General features: G+C 39.4%; 1 pseudogene across 1 annotated transcript; it reads left to right on the top strand.

The window, feature by feature from the left end:
* Positions 1-347: 347 nt before the first annotated feature.
* LOC147356580 (cyclin-H pseudogene) lies at positions 348-5,194 on the top strand (annotated as a pseudogene). The gene is made up of 2 exons (XR_015142894.1): positions 348-595; positions 923-5,194. The product of XR_015142894.1 is annotated as a cyclin-H pseudogene (transcript).
* The last annotated feature ends 16,337 nt before the right edge of the window (positions 5,195-21,531 follow it).

Raw genomic sequence — 21,531 nt, 5'->3', positions numbered from 1 at the left:
CTTAATTTTGAAAGTCTACATATATTCCATGAGGCTGAAAGTCTTGTCATATTTAAACGGGGGAAAAAATCCCCCCACCTCCAAATTTTCATTTTTCCTGACTTGACCTCATGCAAAAAATGTTATCACCACTGGACTAGATAATTCATTTATTAATCTATCATGTCCTAGAAATGAAATTAAGAAGATGGACACCTGGTCTGAGGGTCTTGGTTCAGGGAAAAGGAAAAGATATCCATTTTAAATAGAGGAGGGGCGGTTTCCGTGGGATCCGGGAGGTGGCTTAGGTACTTTACGTCAGGTTTTGTACAGTTCTCGGTCTTCTCTCCACAGACTCCCTAGGCCTCGCCTCTGATTTCCCTATGTACCACAACAGTAGCCAGAAGAGGCACTGGACTTTCGCCAGGGAGGAGCAGCTGGCGCGGTTACCGCCGATCCAACCGTAAATTCAAATGCAAAGCAGTGGCGAACCGGAAGGTGAGGGCTCGGGCTACCGCCCTTAGGCCTTGGGCTCTGAAAACTCTTGCCTGTCCCTCCCTCCCCCAGGACTTACCCCACACCTCCCTCCCGCCTCTTAGGCGCAGAGTGCGTTTATTCATCTAATCAACAGCGAGCACCTTGCCAGGTACAGTAGGTAAGGAGATGGACAACGCCTCCATCCCCTCAGTCGAGCGGCGGACTGTATAGTCAGTAACAAGGCAAAGAAGACCCTTGTAGGATGCTAATGTACCAGGGGTAGGTTTCTCTTAGTGGCTGGTGTGGAGAAGATGGGGAAAGGACTTTCCCGGCGGACAGAGCCACAGGTGCAAAGGAGGAGTTCAGAAATCGCAGAGCTGGTCTCCAGAATGCTCTTGATCGTGTGTGGCGGAAGCAGAGTGTTTGAAAGGCTGGAGAACACAGGCAGGGAACTTGTAAGCGGAAGTTCTTCCAAATGACCCAGTCTTTCTTGAACCTCATGAAGAAATAACGCTTTGCAAATATTATGAGAAAAGATTATTGGAATTCTGTTTGGTGTTTAAGCCAGCAATGTCAAGATCTGTTGTGGTGCTAAGTCATGTGCAACTCTTTTGTGACTGCGTGGACTGTAGCCCGCCAGGTTCCTCTGTCCATGGGATTTTCCAGGGTACAGCTTGTATGTATTTCAAGAGCTTTTATCTTAATAACTCAGTAATGAAATATCACCCCTGGATAATAATGCTCACTTGTGAATTTTTGGCTTGCAAAGTAGATGAATTCAATGTATCTAGACCACAGTTTTGTTGGAAATCTGTGGGAGAGCCCTCTTGTACAAGAGAAAGCCCTCGAACAGATTCTGGAATATGAACTGCTTATACAGCAACTTAATTTCCACCTTATTGTCCACAGTCCTTATAGACCCTTTGAGGGCTATTATAGACCCATTGATTTAAAGACTCGCTATCCCCTGTTGGAGAATCCAGAGATTTTGAGGAAAACAGCTGATGACTTTCTTAATAGAGTTGCATTGACGGATGCTCACCTTTTATACACACCTTCCCAGATTGCTCTAACTGCCATTTTATCTAGTGCATCCAGAGCAGGAATTACTATGGAAAGTTATTTATCAGAAAGTCTGATGCTCAAGGAGAACAGAACTTCCTTGTCACAATTACTAGATATAATGAAAAGCATGAGGAACTTGGTAAAAAAATACGAACCACCCAGACCTGAAGAAGTTGCTTTCTGAAACAGAAGCTGGAGAGGTGTCACTCTGCTGAGCTTGCACTTAATGTAGTTACGAAGAAGAGAAAAGGTTACGAAGATGATGATTATGTTTCAAAGAAATCCAAACATGAGGAGGAAGAATGGACTGAGGACGACCTGGTAGATTCTCTCTAGCCATTTGAAACTGATTTGTCAATGCTAACTAATCATCAGACGGATGAAGCATGTCTGGCATTTAACTGTATTTGTGAAAGCATCAAAATATATTAAACTTTTCTATTCATATTATTTAAAAATTTTTCCTTTCAGGGTAGCTTTATGTGAAATAAAACATCTTCAAAGGAGCCAGAGTAACACCAGGTTTGGGTAACTTTACCCCATCATGATTGATATCAAACTAAAGCTATAATTTGCCAAAATAAATAAATAAATAGAAAGGGCATTTTTCTCTGTCTTACATGAGAGCCAGGAAGACAAGTAATTAGCTAAATATGTTTATTCACTCACTCACCATGTATTCATGTAATATAAAAAATGCCAATAATGTGTCTGTCTCTAGTATCCCTCCAGAAGACCCAAAGCATTCTTTTGACTTGGTAACTATGATTTATAGATCTTGTCTCTCAAATATAATCAACATCTTAACTGCTTCTTCTTCCTAAAAATAGTTTGGATTATATTTCTTTAAATATATGTACCACACACTTAAGATCCTCCCTGGTGGTTCAGTGGTGAAGAATCCACCTGCAGTGCAAGAGATTGGAGTTTGATCTCTGGGTCAGGAAGTTCCCCTGGAGAAGGAAGTGGTTACACACTGCAGTATTCTTGCCTGGGAAATCACTTGGACAGGGAAGCCTGGCAGGCTACAGTCCTTGGGGTCGCAAAGAGTTGAGCATGACTGAAACGACTAACACTTTCACACTTTCACCCTATACTTATCCACAGGGTACTCACCTACTAATTGTCCAGTCACTCAGACTGCCCTTGCAACTGGTCCCTTTCACCTTGAAACTTCAAAGTATCAAGGCCACATTGCTTCCCTGTGCTGCTCCTTTATTTGGTAATCATAACAAATGCTTAGCACATTAGGGTCCTAGATAAACATTGACATAATCACAGATTCTATCCTTGATAACCACCAGCTTCAAAAATCAGTTGCCTTTGTACCTCAAAATAGGCAATGCAAACCATAATTACTTGCTGCTATGACATCTACCTAGGGCTTCCCTGGTGGCTCAGTGGTAAAGAATCTCTTGCCAAGCAGGAAACTTGGGTTTGAATACTGGTCTGGAATAATCCTCTGGAAAAGGAAGTGGCAACCCACTACAATATTCTTGACTGGAGAATTCCATGGACAGAGGAGCCTGGTGGGCTACAGTCTGTGGGGTCACAAAGAGCTGGACCCCACTTAGAGACTGAACAACAGCAACAGGGATAATATCTATCTGCAGCACATGCGTCTTAGCTGCACATCAAGCTGTGAATTCAGGCCAGTCAAGGTGTGTTGGGAAAGGCAGATCAACTGTACACAGGAAGCTGGGGGGTCACTGTGTCCTTGAGGGCTTCAGGCAATGTCCTAGGCTCACTCCTACTGACTTTCTCCTCCCTTAGTGAAAGGACTTCCACCCCCTCCCTTTCGTTTACTAGGAATTATCTTTACCTAATATGTTCTTACTTCTCAGTCTGTGGGTTTCATTATTTTGCAGCCAGTTTCAAACTCTGGGGGGTGGGGGTGGGAAGGAAACATCCCCACTGCAAGATAGCCATGGTAGAACAAGGGGGTGAGGGTGGTACCAAGAAATGACAGGCGTGCCAGCTAGGACCACAAGGAGTACTGTCAGCGCAGTACATCTGTCTGCACTGAGTACCGTCGGCAGGACATCTGCAGACACAGATCCATGTGGCAAAGCGGAGGTTCCATGAGCTTTTAGGAAGTCATTATGATGGCCCCTCAAAATTATGTTTGAATGGATGACACTTGAGGACATTGAGCTAAGGGAGATAAACCACCTACAAAAAGACAAATACTGTACGATTCCACTTCTAGGAGGTACTTGCTGCTGCTGCTGCTAAGTCGCTTCAGTCGTGTCCGACTCTGTGCGACCCCATAGACGGCAGCCCACCAGGCTCCACCGTCCCTGGGATTCTCCAGGCAAGAACACTGGAGTGGGTTGCCATTCCCTTCTCCAAAGCGTGAAAGTGAAAAGTGAAAGCAAAGTCGCTCAGTCGTGTCAGACTCTTCGTGACCCTGTGGATCACAGCCTACCAGGGTCCTCTGTCCATGGGATTCTCCAGGCAAGAGTACTGAAGTGGGTTGCCATTGGTACTTAGAGTGGTCCAATTCATAGAGACAGAAAGTAGAATGGTGGTTGCCAGGAGTGGGGGAGGGGAAATAAGCTGTTTAAGGGCATATAGTTTCAGTTTTGCAAGATGAATAGAGTCCCAGAGATGTAAATGCAACTTTACTGGGGTAACTGTTGTCGCTGTTCAGTAACTAAGTTGTGTCCGACTCACTGTGACCCCATGGAGTACAGCATGCCAGGCTTCCCTGTTCTTCACTATCTCCCAGAGTTTGCTCAGATTCCTGTCCATTGAGTCAGCGATGGTATCTAACCATCTCATGCTCTGCCAGCCCCTTCTTCTTGTGCCTTCAATCTTTCCTAGCATCAGGGTCTTTTCCAGTGAGTCAGCTTTTGGCATCAGGTGGCCAGAGTTCTGGAGCTTCAGCTTCAACGTCAGTCCTTGAGCTTCACATCAGAATTGTGGTGCTAGAGAAGACTCTTGGCAGTCCCTTGGACTGCAAGGAGATCAAACCAGTCAAAATATCAACTATGAATATTATTGAGATAGAATATATACAAAATAAAATAGATATACTTTAAGTATACAATTTGATGACTTTTGACAAATATATATTAATAATATATCCATGTAACTACAATCACAATGAAGATATAAAACTGTATCGGGGATTTCACTTGTGGTGCAGTGGTTAAGACTTCACCTTCTAATGCAGGGGATACAGATTTGATACTTGACCAGGGAACTAAGATCTAACTTGCCTCTCTGCCAAAAAACCAAAGCATAAAACAGAAGCAATATTGTAACAAATCCAATAAAGACTTTAAAAAATGGTCCATATCAAAAAACAAATCATAAAAAAAAATATATAGAACATTTATAACACTCCAAACTTCTCTTGTGTTCTTTCCCAGTAAATCTGGAGCAAACACACTTGACCCAAGGCAACCAGAGATCTGCTTTCTAGGCTCAAGTTGTCCTTCCTAAAGTGTCACATGAATAGAATGATACAGTAGATACTCTTTTGCACCTGGCTTCCTTCACCTAGCACATTTTTTTAGAAAGTCATTTATGTGAATCATTAATTTGTTTCTTTGTATTGAGTAATAATGTTTGCATGGATATATCACAATTTATGTATCCACTCACCTGTGGATGGACAGTCTGGTTATTTCTAGTTCTTTGGCAATTATTATTAATAAAGATGCTATAAACATTTGTGTGCAAGTCTTTCTATAGACTTACGTTTCATTTATCTTGGATGAGTAACTAGGAGTGGAATTGAATCATACACATAAATTTATGAGAAACTGACAAACTGCTTTCCAAAGTGATTGGACAAGCAATATGTGACAGCTCCAATTTTTCCATTCTCTCATCAATGCTGGTATTATCATGCTCTCAAATTTTAGCCATTCCAATGAATGTGTGTGGTTTTTCTTTTTGTGTTTCCCTGATCTCCAGTGATGTTGAGCATTTCACCTGCGTTTTGCATTGTAAATACCGTCTCCAAGTCTGTGACTCACTTTTTAACTTTCTTAACAGTATTGTGGCAAGAGAAAAAGCTTTAACTTTGATGGAGTTCATTTTTAAAATTTATTTTCTTTAAATATTTTAATTGAAAGATAATTGCCTTACAGAATTTTGTGGTTTTCTGCCATAAATCAACAAGAAACAGCCATAGGTACACCCATGTCCCCTTCCTCCCATCTCCCTCCCTGCCCCCCACCCTTCAGTCTGTTGCAGAGCCCCTGTTTGAGTTCCCTGAGTCATATAGCAAATTCCCATTGGCTATCTATTTTACATATGGTATTGTACATTTCTGTGTTACTCTCTCCATACATCTCCCTTTCTCCCTCCTCTCTCCTCTCTCCTCCTGTGTCCATAGGTCTGTTCTCTATGTCTGTTTCAATGGAGTTCATTTTCAAATTAGTTTTTATGGTTCGTGTTTTTGTGTCTTAGTTAAGGAATTTTTGCCTATCCCAAGAGTTCAAAGATTTTTCTCTATGTATTCATCTACAAGTTTTGCACTAAGAGACATGATCCATTTCACTCATATCCCTTAACTTTGTGTAGAACATAAGGTAAACATCAAGGCTCCTATTTTCCATGTTGATATCTGTTTTTTCCTGCACAATTTGTTGAAAAGACTCTCTTTTCTCCCAAATGAGTTATCCTGCCCACTTTGTCAAAAGTCAATTGACTAAATATATGTGGGTTTATTTTTAATACTCTATACTATTCCATTGACCTATGTGTCTGTCTTTATACCAGTACCACACTGTCTGATTATTGTAGCTGAATATTTTATCCTCAAATCAAATAATGTGAGTCTTCCAACTTTGCCCCTTACTTTCAAAATCTTTTTGGCTTTTCTAGATTCTTTCCATTTCCAAATAAATTTTAGAATCAGCTTGCCAATTTCTACAAAATGTCCGCTGGAATTTTAGCTAGGATTGCAATGAATCTATAAATCAATTTGGAGACAATCGACATCTTTTCTTAAAATTGAGTCTTCCCATCCATGCACATGGTCTACCTATTTATTTATATCTTTTAGAATTTCTCATAACAATATTTTGGAATTTTCAGTGTGCTGATCTCATATATATTTTGTTAAGATTACCCCTGGGTGCTTCATGATTTTACTAGCTATTATAAATAGCTTCTAAATAGCTATTGTAAACAGTAACATTTGAATTTTCAATGGTATATTGTTAATATATAGAAATCCAGTTGATTTTTGTAAATACCTTGGCCTTGAATCCTGTAACCTTCGTATCATGCTCAGTCAGTTAGTCATATCCGACTCTTTGCAACCCCATGGACGGTAGCCTGCCAGACTTCTCCATCCATGGGATTTTCCAGGCAAGAATACTGGAGTGGGTAGCTGTTTCCTACTTCAGGGAATCTTCTGACCCATGAATCAAACCCAAGTCTCTTGCACTGGTAAGTGGATTCTTTACCACTGCACCACCTAGGAAGCTCTCCTAATACCTTACTAACTTCACATCTAATAACATTTGGTAGATTTCTTGGGATTTCCTACATAAAAAATTTTATTATCCATGAATAAAACTAATTTTACATCTTTCTAAAATGTATACTTTTAAGTTCCTTTTCTTGCTTTATTGCACAGATCAGGATCTCTAGTAGAGTACTGAATAGGAAAGACTGGAGTGGGCAGCCCTGTCTTTTTCCCAATCTCTGGGAAAAGCATTCTGTGTTTCATCATGAAGGATATAGTTAGCACTAGGTTTTTTTGTAGATATCCTTTATTAAATTGATGAAATTCCTTTCTATTCCCCATTTTCCATCAGTTATGAATAGGTACTAAATTTTGTCCAAAGATTTCTTGGCAGTGTATGACATTCATTTGGGGAATGCATCCGTGGAGACACCATGTAGAAAAGAGTTATCGTGGCAGTCCTGAGACTGCTGTACTTGGAAAGGTCTGTTTGCAAGATTGCCCTTTGGCTGTCAGCTGGGACATAAGTTTTGGGAGGTTTCCCACCATTCTCAGAACTGATGAGTGGTTCACTGTGCCTAAACTGTTTTTATAAGCAATGTGGTTTATGTTGAACACCTCCTTTTGTTCTAGAAGTCTGGAATTTTGGTATGTGCCAAGCAGAATGCCTATGTGACTAGCTCCCAAGAAAAACCCTGAGCAAAGTCTCTCTTGAGCTTCTCTAGTAAAGAGTATTTTATTGTGTGTTGTGACAACACACTGCTTTAGGAATTAAGCACATGAGTATGACTATATGCTGAACCCTGAGTTCTAAAGAATTACTGAACCTGAAGGTAGTTTGGGGACCACCAACAGAGCATAGATTTGTCCTTTATTCTGTGAGTCATATTTGTTGATTTTGAAAAATTAAACCAACCTTGAATTTCTGGAATTTTGATAAATATCTTCCTTATGTATTATCCTCTCTGCCTCTCTCTTCCTCTCAAGATATATTTATATATATTGAAAGGGAGATTGTTAATGTATTATTAATGGGGAATATTGGCCTATGGTTTTATTTGATAATAATAATTTTGTCTGGTTTAAGTATCAGTGTAATCCTAGCCTCATAAAATGAGTTGGAAATGCTACCTCTTCTGTTTTCTAAAAATTTGTGTAGGATAGGAATTATTTCTTTCTTAAATATTTGTTAGAATTTTCCAATGAAGTCATTTGGGAAGAGCGTCTTTTTTGTCAGGGTTTTTAAATCACAAATTTAATTTCTTTAATAGATGCAAGATTTTTCTATTCTTGAATCAGTTTTAATAACTTGTATCTTTCAAAGAATGTGTTTCATTTTAGTTTTCAAATGTATTGGCATTGAATTGTTCAAAATATTCCTTTATAGTCCTTTTATTATCTGTAGGATCCATGGTGATATCATTCCCCTCTTTTTTAATTTTTTTTTTAATTGGGATATAGTTGCTTTACAATGTTGTGCAACAAAGTGAATTAGCTATATGTATACATATATCCCCTCCTTCTTGGCCCTTCCTCCTGGTTTATCAATTTAATTAATCTTTTCAAAGAACCAGCTATTAGCCCATTGATTTTTCTCTATTGTTTTTACCATTTTCTGTTTCATTGAGCTTCCACTCTTCTCTTTACTTATGCTTATGTTTGGTTTAATTTGCTCTTTTTTCTAGTTTCTTAAGGTGGAAGCTTAGATATTTAATTTTAGACATTTTTTCTGATATATGTATTAAATGCTATAAGCATCTCTCTAAGCAGTGCTTCAGTTCCATGACACAAATTTTGATATATTGTGTTTTAATTTTATTTAGTTCACAATGTATTCTAATTCCTGCTATGATTTCTTCTGAAACTTATGGTTATTTAAAAATGTGTGTAATTAAGAAATACTAGACTGAGTAATATTCCATTGTATACATGTATCACAACTTCTTTATTCATTCATCTGTCAATAGACATCTAGGTTGCTTTCATATCCTAGCTATTGTAAAATAGGGCTGCAACAAACATTGGGGTACACGTGTCTCAATCATGTTCCTCTCAGGATATATGCCCAGGAGTGGAATTGTTGGGTCATGTGGTAGTTTTATTCTTAGTTTTTTAAGGATTCTCCATACTGTTCTCTACAATGCCTGTTATCAGTTTCAGCCATGAAAAAGAACATGAGTCAGTCCTAATGAGCTGGATGAACACAGAGCCTATTATACAGAGTGAAGTAAGTCAGAAAGAGAAAAACAAATAACATATATTAACACACACACACACACATATATATATAGAATCTAGAAAGATGGTTCTGATGAACCTATTTACAGGGCAGGAATAGAGATGCAGACATGAGAACAGACTTGTGGACACAGTAGGGGAAGAAGAGGATGGGATAAATTCAGAGAGTGTCATTGAAACATATGCATTACCACATGTGAAATAGATAGCCAGCAGGAATTTGCTGTGTGACACAGGGAGCTCAACCCAGTGCTCTGTGACAACCTAGAGTGGTTGAATAGGGTGGAGGTAGGAGGGAGGTTCAAGAGGGAGGGGACACGTGTATACTTATGGCTGATTCATGTTGATGTATGAGAGAAACCAATACAATATTGTAAAGCAATTATCCTCCAATTAAAAATAAACTAATTAAAAAAAGAAATACTAGAAATTTTATCTTCTTAATATTTAGAGATTCTTCGGAGATTTTTCTGTCTTGTGTTATTATTGTTTGATTACTTAATTTTAACTAAGTTCCAGAGGCAGGGAATTGGTAAAAGTTGGTACGATACCTTGGCTGTTAAACTATTTAATTTACTTAGCCAACAGATTTTTTTTCATGGCTGCTGCAAAGGTAAATTTCAGACACATATTCCAAATTAATGAAATTTTAGTATGAATGCTGACATTTAACATTATATGCTTTAAGTAAAACTATTAATGATTTTTAACAACCATTACATTTAAACACTCAGGTTCTTGTGCTTTTTAAAACTTTTGAATTTTAGCTATTTGGATCATTAAACTTAAAACAAATTAAAAAAATCCCTAAATAGGTGGAACACAGAGGTTTTTAGAGCAGCAAAACTACTCTATGTGCTTTGTTTGATACTTACCCTTATATACATTTATCCAATGTCAAGAGTGAACTCTAATGTAAACTATGGACTTTGGGTGACTATGATGGGTCAGTGCAGGTTCATTGATTGTAACAAAGGTACCACTCCAGTGGGGGATGCTGATGGTGGAAGAGGCTGTGCATGGTGGGGCGTGGGGGAAGAGGGGGCACATGACCTTTCTCTACTTTCTGTTCAGTTTTGCTGTGAACTTAAAACTGCAGTAACAAATCAAGTCTGTTTTTAAAAAGTAATAAGATTTGGTGACACTCCAAATGCTAGATTAATGTTCCATACTATTTTTGCATCTTTTTTCTGCTCCTAAATCATTTCAGTTTCTCTAATCCCATGTGGTTTCAAATGTGACTTTTAAAAAACTCCCCCTTAAACTTCAATAAGCTTTGCCGGGAGTGACAGTAAAATTACTTAGATTAAGCCCATAATATTTCAGAAATGAAGCATTTTGAGGGCTCAATCAAGTCCCCAGGATGTGAATCAGCTATTAAATTAACATCTTAAGGAAAAAGTTCCCCCTTCCCTCGTCACTCACTGCTTTCCCTACTCAGAGTATAAAATCAGCATTTCATGTGTTGTCCAGCTGTCTCTCCTAGGAGTTCACTGGAGCTTGGTAAATAATATCAGAACTGAGTCATTTATGGTTGAATGACACAGAATGAAGAATAAATGCCTTGCAACCAGTTCCTGTTGCCTAATATGGACTAAGAAATAGACACTTTAACTAAAGTGCCCCACCTGTGACCAAGTGAACCTTTCCCTACAAGGGTGTTGATCTGATTTCCTGATCAAAAAGGAATCCAAAAATACTTTAAATGATCTGTCTGGACCTGAAAGCAAGCCTATTTTCTTTGCTCAAGGGCCTTGTCAACATGAGTCTACTGGGTTTATTCCTTGACTAACTGAGGGTATTTTACCTTTTTTTTGAAGATTCTCAGTTAAAGGTGCTTTTTTATCCTAACAAAAAGTCATATGGCCCAGCGGTCCTACAGGTGACTAGAGTTTATTGCATGGGGAGCAGAAACAAGTTAACTGAAAACAGAGAACTCATATTTAGAACTTGGCAGGTGGGGGGGGGCGGGGGGCGGGGGGGTGGGGGTGGGTGGGAGTGGAGAATGGCAGTGGTATTTTAATAGGTTTTTTGTGTGTTTTTTTCCCCAAAACAACTATCCATTCTGCTGTGACTTAAAAACTCCCAAACAGCAATACTTCAGATAATTTACATCACTAGTCTCTAGGCCTCCTTACGCACTAACAAAGGAAATTTCTTGGAGAAGTAGGACAAATGAGGGTAGGATGACAGCTTTCAGATAACTGGACTAAACTTTAAAAAGCCATAAGGAAAGGCAGTCCTTTTCCTAGGAAATGAAAACAGATTAATAAACCAGATGACTCATAAACTGCTTTCAAATTGCAAAACTGATAATGAATCACTGAAGAAAAACTTTGTATCTCTGAAAATCTGAGTTCCCTTAAAAATGAACAAACGCAGCCTCTGCTGTTCATTAGCATATTCTCATTCACCGACCTGATATAACCTTTGGATGATCTTAAAATAGATCAGCTTCTGCAAAACAGTGCTTGGAAATACATGTTTGAAAACCTGATATGGGTTCTAGATTTCTTTTGAATGAATCATAAGAGTCTGGATGATAAAAAGAATTATGTTTAGAAAAATGTATTAAAACAGGCATTGGCTAAAAGAATATTGGAAATTTCTTCTAGCAGAAATCTGTGTGTTTCTGAATTTTTCTTCAGAAGGCAGTTCCCCTGAACTAAGACGCTAGTTGAAGAGCAACATGGTAAAGAGGAAGTGGCCTTGACCGTCACAGCTACCGATTAACAGGGGAAAGTGTTAAAAGTAGAGATGGACAAGGTGGTTCATTAGGTAAAAAGCCATTAAGAATAGATACATGTATATGTATAACTGAATCACTTTACTGTACACCTGAAACTAATACAACATTGTTAACCACCTATTCGTCAATGCAAACTAAAAAGTTCTTTAAAAAATTAGCCAAGACATCAGAATTTCTATCACACTGTTTAAGAATCTACACTATCACAGGATATCGAAGAATCTACACTATGCTCTTTCAGAACTGGAAACTAATGGATGACCTAAGAAGGCTCCCAAGACCTGGTGAATAATGTCCACACGGAGATGATTTTAATTATTAACTTCAGAGTAACCTTAGACTCTTGTCCAACTTCAGGACCAAATGAGGAAGGACAGTAGTAACAAAGATGGCATATTATTTAATTGCCAGAAAGGTTTGGAGACCTTGAAGGCAGATAAAAATAATATTGAGTGTTGGGAACTTTTTCATGTTTATGTAAGGACAGTTTTACTACCAGTAGTTAGGAAACTGAAATATAAATAAACAATAAAAATTTATCTAGACCATGTAAACATTATGGGTTTTACAATTTGACCTGAAAATCTCCTAAGATTTGCTTGCTGGATGTCCAAGAGATAACCTCTTTGGATTTTAAACCCCAAAAAGGGAAGGGTGGATAAGAAAGGATCCTGAAACCAAATGGTCCTCAACTCCAAAGTCTATATGCCAAGAGGATTTTAAATTCTCTTTACTTTAGGGTAGAGGTAAGGTAGATGTAAATATTTTTCTATCAACCTAAAGGTTAGTCTATTTTTTCTCATGGGACAACTGCAGAGCATTTACACCCTGAAGACCCGGGTTTCAGTCCCTATTCTGCCACTTACTAGTAAAAGGTTCAGGAAGTTATGCAACCTCTCTGAGCCTCAGTTTCCATCTCTATAATGGGGGCAATAGGAACTTCCTCGGCAGTCTAGTGATTAGGACTCCAAGCCTCCACTGCCAGGGACCCAGATTCAATTCCTGGTTGGGAAGATCCCTCAAGCTGAGCAGCCCAGCCAAAAAAGAAAAAAAAAAAAAAAATATGGAGGCGATTAAAACATCTTACATTTGTGAATAGTGTAAAATATGTGAAAATCCCATGTGGGCACACCATGAATGTTGAGTCGATGTGAATCTTAAAGCAAGCAGGAATCATTACTTTCCATCTATAATATTTCATGGTTAAAGTATTTTTAAAAAATCATGATTATTCAGAGAAAAAACTATACTTTCAAACTCATTACCAAAGATATTAGTTTCAAAGATTGTATCTGTAAGACAGCATTTATTGTTTAGTCACTAACTCTTGTCTGACTCTTTTGGGAGCCCATGGACTGTAGCCTGCCTGGCTCTTCTGTCCATGGGATTTCCCAGGCAAGAATATTGGAGTGGGTTGCCATATTCTTCTCCGCGAGATGTTCCTGACACAGCCATCAAACCCACTTCTCCTGTTTCTTGCATTGGCAGGTGGATTCTTTACCACTGAATTACCAGGGAAGCCCAAAGACAGCATTGTACAGCCATAAAAGATTCTAAATACTCATCTGCAAACCCTTGTAATTACCTTAGCAACTGTGATGGGTAAATAAATAGATTTTATTATATGGAGAGAGCAGAAACTGTGTCTCTGTGTTGACCACAGTCTTCTGACTGTAGTAAATACAAGTACACATGGAGACGAGTGTTTACAAGGAACCCAAAGGGATTCTGATGTTTTCTAGCCTCCCTCACTTCAGTTCACTCCCCTGTGGAAAATGTCGCTTTTACTGACCACGGGTGAGCTGCCAGCCCCTTCTGATTTATGGTCTTTTCCTGTGAACTGCCTCTCTCAGCGCTAAAAGCAGGATGTTATGTTCATATTTGTTTTACCTCTCCCCTCTCACCAGGAGTTTAAATCTACTTAGATTAAGAAACCAAAATCTCCACTATGCTGTTTGATCTTTGGTTGAAGTTCAATGTGTCAACCTACTCACCACCTAAGGACCCTTTGCCCTTCTCCTCACCTACAGGGATGGTGTGGAAATCACTGGATCCCAGAGAGACACACCAAACCAGCTCATGTTTGGGGAGTGGACATGTCTCCCTATGAATCCTTGGGGGCTCTCATGAGAGTGTGGCATTTAAACATTTAGATTCCCTTTAAAAAAAAAAAAAAAATATATATATATATATATATATATATCATTAAGTCTCTCCCAAGATTTAAAAAGTGAAGTAGAAGGAGTGACTTCATATTTGAATGAAAGAGGCAGTTCATTGGGTGGAGTTAATAAGGGCAGAGGTGAGTCATGGAGTCCTGGGTTGTGAATATAATTACAGCCCATTTAGAAATGAGCACGTATATACATGACCTTTATTCTCCACTAAAGCTGCAGAAACGTTCACTTCCAACCTGACATAGACAACCCGTGGAAATACATCCAAACGACAGGAGCCAGACATCTGATATGTTCCCAGAGATTAGACGGTTCTGAGCAGATGAGGAGTTGAGAAACACCACACTCCCATTAATCACACACCTAGAGGGTGCGAGGGATCCAACCACCAGCAAGCTGCTCTCCGCAACTCAGGTGGTGTGAGTGGATGATAACTTCCCACATTGAGATGACATCTCTCAAGTTCCCTATTCCGTGATGTCACCATTTTCCAGCTTCACGTTGACTCAGCCCTTTGGAGAAATTGTTACCCTTTCCTTCCCCTTCAATAACCCCTGCTATTTGGAGGCTTTTTCATGGTGCATACATCCCTGAGTTTGTTAATTTTCTTCTTTGACATCTCATCCCCACCCATCTCTCCCATTATGTTCTGTCCCCACTGATCCTCTTTCTTCACCTCTAATACTATTTTGATAAGGCTCCCCATTTGGCTTTCTTTCACTCTTGAGTTTATCCCTTACATGGCTGCCAGCTTAGCATCCCCAAAATGCTCTTGGCAAATTTCATGGCTCAGCTCAGAGGTTACTAGTACCCTCCATTGTCTCCAAACTCCTTGACCTGATTTTTAAAGACAAAATCCAGCCCACATCTACTTGGCCAGATTTTTCTCCTGGAACTCATTCGCTCCAGGATAACTGATGGCTGCCCCTCCTTAACATACCCATTGAGTTTCAGGCCTGGCTCTTGGCCTGTAAAGTCTCCTCTGTACCCTTCCCAGTGCACCCTCTCTGAGCCAGCCTTACCCGACCATCACTTGTCTTCTTTATCCGTTCAACTTGAACACACAGTCGGCCACACACTCAGACACCAGCTCTTCCACAAAGCAGCCCTGATCCTCTGAGCCAGAGGGACTGTCCCCACCCCTAACTGCTCATGACCACTTGTGACACACACATATCACCAACTGCCTGATAGAGTTATTTCCCTGTTAGATTATAAGCTCATTGGCGATAGGGACCACGCCTTACTCATCTTTTTTATGCTCTGCAGTGCCCAAAGCAGTGTATGATTGAAAAACTATCTGTTGAAGGAGTAAACAAAGGAGTTAAGGGGCCCTGCCAGAGCAACAGACGTCTCGACCCCAATTCATAGACCTCCTTGGTGCCCTGCTTAAAGCCAAGCTCACGCTGGTTATCCTTTGACTTTAAGAAAGAGCCATCATTTCACAGAAACAGTCTAGACAAAATCAGCTGGAAACAGTAGAGGTAATTTCCTAGATTCTTTGGACAGATAATCTTGCTTTGAAAGGTAGCAAAACAGAAAAGTTTAAAGTTTTCTTTATTATTTTTATAATAACATAATATAATTTATATAATAAATTTATTTATAATAAATTATTATTAAATTAAAATTATGAATTTATTATAAATTATAACCTATATACATTATTATGATTTATAATAAGTCATTATTAAATTTATAGTAAGTTATTATGTTATCTGTTGTTTTCTATATTAAAAAGTTTTCTGAATTAAAAAAGAAAGAAGGAAAAGAAGGAAGGAAGAAATGGAAGGAGAGAGAGAAAGAAAGGAAGCAGGAAAGGAGGAGGATAAACCAGGGTCCATCTCATTATTCATCAGAAGTTGTGGCCACTTACATGCGATTTCACAATTTTGTTTGAGAAATTAATGTGTAATAAAGAAAATAAATATCACACATTTCAATATGCCTATAATTATCCAGGACATACATGTTAGAGGTCAACTGCCAGTGTTTTGAACACGCTGCTCAAAAATACAAGTTATCTGAACAGTATGCTGCTGCTGCTCCTGCTAAGTTGCTTCAGTTGTGTCCGACTCTGTGCAACCGCATAGACGGCAGCCACCAGGCTTCCCCATCCCTGGGATTCTCCAGGCAAGAACGCTGGAGTGGGTTACCATTTCCTTCTCCAATGCATGAAAGTGAAAAGTGAAAGTGAAGTTGCTCAGTCGTGTCAGACTCTTAGTGACCCCATGGACTTCAGCCTACCAGGCTCCATGGGATTTTCCAGGCAAGAGTGGGGTGCCATTGCCTTATCCGTCTAAACAGTATGGAGGTTCTTTAAAAAACTAAAACTAGAACTACCATACAATCCAGCAATCCCACTCCTGGGCATACATCTGGAAAAATCATAATTTGAAAAGATACATGTGCCCCAATGATCATTGCAGCACCCTAGTGATCATTTGGCAACCCACTCCAGTACTCTTGCCTGGAAAATCCCATGGATGGAGGAGCCTGGTAGGCTGCAGTCCATGGGGTCACTAGGAGTCGGACACGACTGAAGCAATGCAGCAGCAGCAGCAGCAGCAGCAGCAGTGATCATTTACAATAGCCAAGACAGGGAAGCAACCTAAGTATCCTTTGACAGATGAATGGATAAAGAAGATGTGATACATATATACAATGGAATGTTACTCAACCATAAAAAAGGATGAAATAATGTCATTTGCAGCAACATGGATGGACCTAGAGATTATCCTACTGAGTTAAGTAAGTCAGGCAAAAACAAATATATGGTATCACTTGATGTGAAATTAAAAAAAAATTATACAAATGAACTTAACTCATGAAAGAGAAACAGACTTACAGGCTTTGAAAACAAACTTATGGTTACCAAAAGGGAATGGTGGGGGAGAGGGATAAATTAGGAGTTTGGGATTAACATATACACACTACTATATATAAAATAGGTAATTGACAAGGGAACTCTACTCAATATTCTGTATTAACCTATATGGGAAAAGAATCTGAAAAATAATTGACGTATGTTTAACAGAATCACTTTGCTGTACACCTGAAACTAACAGAGCATTATAAATCAGTTATACTACAATACAGAAATCTTTTAAACTTTTAAAAATACAAGCTATCCTAGTCAGATATAACAATGGAGTACTAATAAGGGAGGAGGTGTCACATGTACTGAGTACCATATCCTAGCACCAGGAGGTGACATACTTCAACACACATGCTCTCTTTTTCCTTCCTCCTCCTAAAATGTCCACCCCTTTATAAGTAGCATTGCAAAATCTCTGGTCAAATACATCAAAATGTCCTGAAATTAAATGTCATCTCCCCCTTACCACTCATCTCTTTCCAAGTTCACACCAGTCTTCTCCCAATCGCCCACGGTTTTTCCTGTCCATGAACATTTTGGTGCTAAACACCATGTGTTTCTTATAATAACGACACTAATTGGTCCCTACCACGTCATGTGGATTTCAAAGACACTCAGAGTTACTTTATGACCATCAGATTATTAATGTGTTTTTAATTGACATGGTAATTCCATAAAGTAATTAACAATGATGCTCTCCACTGAGGAAACTAAAGCTCAGAAAGATTACATCATCATCCCCAGGATACTACAAGGTCAAAATAAGACCATAACTGGAAAACAGCATCTTTTAATTCAGTGCTATACTTGAAAGACGATGCTTCCTTATCTTTGCTCATGGTGTGCTCTGAAAGATACAACCGGAAACCAGGAGCAGGACATTTTTAAAAAATAATGCTATTTTCTAAAAATGGCATCACACATTTAATCCCCAAATATTCAGTTATCTGAAAAATTAGTGTGTTATTTTTTCTTGTCTGGGGAGACCTGACCTGTCTCCAGAACTTGGAGATTCTTTTCCTTCTTCAGAAGAGTTTGTGTGCTTCCTTCTCTGGTTCAATAGAGCCTGTTAACTGCTCTCTCTACTTCGGGTGCTAAGACACAATTCAGATCATGTCACTTCTTAGCTCAAACACCTCCAGTGGCGTCTTCCATCGCTGAGAGTGAAATCCAAACTCTATGCTGTGAGGCCTTTTATGATGTGGCCCCAGATCCATCTCTAGCCCCAATCCCACTCTCCTGCCCCAAGGCTTTAACACATACTCTTCACTTTGTCTGGAATCAGACGTCCATATGACTCACATACTACAAATATCTTGACTCAAACGTCACCTCTTCCATGATGCCTTCCCTAACCACTTGATCTATCATTTCAACTGCCTCCTTGCCTCCACCCTGGAATGCTTAAGATCCTGTCCTTGCCTAATTTTTCCCCCAGCACTTAACACTATCCAACACATTGCACTGATTTATCTTCTGTGTTGTCATGCCCCAGTACCTCTGTCCAGTGAGCACAGTGGAATAGAAACACGCATCTCTGTGTGGGGGTCACTATGTGCAAATGTGACTAATGCTGTCATAAACTGTGCTCTATCCCTTTTATACTACTGGTAAGCACTATTACAAAGTCACTTGTGGTTGGAATTACTTTAAAACTCAGAATACTATTAGTTTCCGGTGAATAATTCCAAGAAACATGGTGCTTGGGGGAGAATTAACATGTTTTCAGAGCAGCACAAAAAGCTGCCTGCTTTGGATCCAGGGGGAAAAGACTATGCTGCTGAAGTCATTTTCCTGTTTAGGAAACCACAGTATGCAGCTCAGTAGATATTTGGAGATTTACTGTACTCTGATTCATTCAGAATGAGATTCCACATGATAATATGTTTCTTCAAAGTGTTTTGGAAGAAAGTCATTTCCATTTCAGCTCATATTTTTTTGTTTAAAGAAATGTACCATTTCCAAGTTTAGTAGTTACTGTATTCTACCAAAAAGATTTTTATAAGTTACTCAAAAAGATTTTTAAAAACGAAGGAGCTTCAGAGCAGAGTGATGAGGTGATGGCTGGGGTGTGGGATGGAGAAGAGGTTTAAATTCAACTATTCAACTAAATTCAGCATCCACTGAGTGCTTTCCATGGTGTGTCCCCAAGCAAATTATTTAGCCACACTTTTGCCTTATTTCGTGCATCTATAAGAGTTGAAGTGGGGATTTCCCTGGCATCCAGTGGTTGAAACTTTGCCTTCCAATGCAGGAGGGTGTGGATTCAATCCTTGGTTGGGGAGCTAAGATCCCACATGCCTCAGGGACAAGAAATCAAAACATAAAACATAAGCAATATTGTAACAAATTCAATAAAGACTTTAAAAAATGGTGCACATTTTTAAAAAAATCTTTTAAAAAAAGTGTTGAAGGGGTCTGTCACCTATGCAGAAGCTGACTGTGTATATCCCTTTACCCCAAGAAATCAAGGTGGGTACAGCACTCGGCTGCCAGTTCAGCCCTAACTCCACTCCTATCTGCATCTTAGCAGCTGCCTCCAGAGATGAGAGTTGGCACCAAAGGACTAAATCCTTCCCCGTGCCATCTTCTGTTTGGCAGTAGAGCTCTGGGCCCTGTGTCAGTTTCCATTTTGGTCTTACTTGTTCCCTGTTCCTGCTGATCCCAGTCCAAAACTCCTGAGCTTGCGTGACAGCTACAAAACCAATGCCCAGTGTTACCCATCGGAACTACTGGATTTGAAGATCACTGCATATCTCATGAGATTTGCAGGAAGCAAATGAGGTGATGATTGAGAGTCTTCATGGAAAGTTCCCTCCAATGGCATCCTCATATATCTTGAGTGCCCTAAAATACACACCAAACAACCCTCTGTTTTCTTTGTGCCTGTGTTTCCAAATGTAACTTTCAAATTTCAAAGTTTCACAGTAACTTACAAATAATACATGTTCACAGAACCAGGTTTTTGTTGGATGAATTTTTCAACATTGAATATCTGAAGGGATATTTATCTGTCTATACAAAGAGAGCTTAATCATCTTTCAACACTGAGCTTTTTGAAAGAAAAGCACTATCCATTTATGCAAGAGGAATAGAAAGATGGTAACAATAACCCGGTGTACGAGACAGCAAAAGAGACACTGATGTATAGAACAGTCTTATGGACTCTGTGGGAGAGGGAGAGGGTGGGAAGATTTGGGAGAATGGCAATGAAACATGTAGAATATCATGTGGGAAACGAGTTGCCAGTCCAGGTTCGATGCATGATGCTAGATGCTTGGGGCTGGTGCACTGGGACGGCCCAGAGGGATGGTATGGGGAGGGAGGAGGGAGGAGGGTTCGGGATGGGGAACACATGTATACCTGTGGCGGATTCATTTTGATATTTGGCAAAACTAATACAATTATGTAAAGTTTAAAAATAAAATAAAATTGGAAGAATAAAAAAAAAAAAAAAAAGGAAGTGTGATAAAGCGGAATTATTTAAAATAATTTAAAATGCATGAACCATGGCCATTGTAACACCAGAGGAATCTGAAGCACCAGATGAAAAAAGGCTAACTTCACAGCCACAGGAAACCTTCACTTTTTATCCCTGTATTCCAAACGTTGATTACCAATAAACTGTGGTATGTTTAAACAATGGAACTCTACAGGCAATAACAGCAATAAATATTGCAACATGGATATATTTCAAAAACCCTGTGCTGAGTGAAAGAGGCTTTACACAAAAGAGTTCAATTAGATGTTTCCATTTTTATGAAGTTCTATAACAGGCCAAACCAATAGACAGTGGAAAACAATTAGAATAGCAATTGTCACCAGAGGCTGAAGCAGGAGGTAATCGGATAAGAGTCAGAGGATATTGTGAGGTTATGGTAAATGTTCTACATTTTGTTAGGGATTTGCATTAAACAAGTGCATGCATTGTCAAAACTTATCCGGTGGTACACTTAGGATTAATGCATTTTATTGTATGTGGAGTTTTACCTTAAAAGGAAAAAGTACCCATACATGAAAACTGAACTCTGGTTAATGATGGGCATGCTTTAGTGTGTAGGGGCAAAGTATACTGATGGCTGCAACTTACTGTGAAGCACATCAAAAAGTAAGACTTGTGGATAACAGAGAAAGGGAAAAAAATTAAATTAAAAAAGTAAGATTTATGTGAGAAAAGAAAGATATGTGGAAATGTTCATGGGCCTGCTCATTTCTGTAAAAGAAATATAGGAAGGATAAATCAGAAACAACTGAGGGCTTCTCTGATGGCTCAGTGGTAAAGAATCTGCCTGCCAATGCAGGAGACACAGGTTCAATCCCTGGTCCAGGAAAATCGCACCTCCTGTGGAGCAACAAAGCCCGTGCAGCACAACTATTAAGCCTGTGCTGTAGAGCCTGGGAGCCGCAACTGCTCAGCCCACGTGCTGCCACTACGGAAGCCCAAGTGCTCTAGAGCCTGTGCTCCGCAACAAGAGAAGCCACTGCAGTGAGAAGCCCAAGCCCTGCAGCTAGAGAGTAGCCCCTGCTCGAAGCAACT

The sequence above is a fragment of the Bos grunniens genome, chromosome 16 (assembly GCF_055505025.1).
Source record: "Bos grunniens cultivar Pamir isolate PY7600 chromosome 16, Bosgru_T2T1.0, whole genome shotgun sequence".
NCBI lineage: Eukaryota > Metazoa > Chordata > Mammalia > Artiodactyla > Bovidae > Bos > Bos grunniens.
Note: the sequence above shows the minus strand (reverse complement) of the source record. Positions and strands in the feature narration are given on the sequence as shown.